The sequence below is a fragment of the Arachis duranensis genome, chromosome 2, assembly GCF_000817695.3.
Source record: "Arachis duranensis cultivar V14167 chromosome 2, aradu.V14167.gnm2.J7QH, whole genome shotgun sequence".
In the NCBI taxonomy this organism is placed as follows: Eukaryota; Viridiplantae; Streptophyta; class Magnoliopsida; order Fabales; family Fabaceae; genus Arachis; species Arachis duranensis.
In genome coordinates, this window is record NC_029773.3 from 31,158,437 (window position 1) to 31,159,279 (window position 843).

Below are 843 nucleotides of genomic sequence, written 5' to 3' on the forward strand. Positions count from 1 at the left end.
GTGTGGTGGGGTAGGTGGGGATCCTGTGGGGTCCACAGATCCTGAGGTGTCAAGGAAAAGTCATCCCTGCACCAATTGGCATGCAAAAATGCGTTTTGAGCTAATTCTGGCGTTAAACGCCGGGCTGGTGCCCATTTCTGGCGTTTAACGCCAGCTTCTTGCGCTTTTCTGGCGTTTAACGCCAGTCTGGTGCCCTTTTTTGGTGTTAAACGCCCAGAATGGTGCCAGACTGGGCGTTAAACGCCCATCTGCTAGCCTCACTGGCGTTTAAACGCCAGTACGCTCTCCTCCAGGGTGTGCTGTTTTTCTTTCTGTTTTTCATTCTGTTTTTGCTTTTTCAATTTATTTTGTGATTTCTCATGATCATCAACCTACAAAAAAACATAAAATAACAGAAGAGAATAGATAAAAATATAACATTGGGTTGCCTCCCAACAAGCGCTTCTTTAATGTCAGTAGCTTGACAGAGGGCTCTCATGGAGCCTCACAGATACTCAGAGCAATGTTGGAACCTCCCAACACCAAACTTAGAGTTTGAATGTGGGGGTTCAACACCAAACTTAGAGTTTGGTTGTGGCCTCCCAACACCAAACTTAGAGTTTGACTGTGGGGGCTCTGTTTGGCTCTGTTTTGAGAGAAGCTCTTCATGCTTCCTCTCCATGGTGACAGAGGGATATCCTTGAGCCTTAAACACAAAGGATTCTTCATTCACTTGAATGATCAATTCTCCTCTATCAACATCAATCACAGCCTTTGCTGTGGCTAGGAAGGGTCTGCCAAGGATGATGGATTCATCCATGCACTTCCCAGTCTCCAGGACTATGAAATCAGCAGGGATGTAAT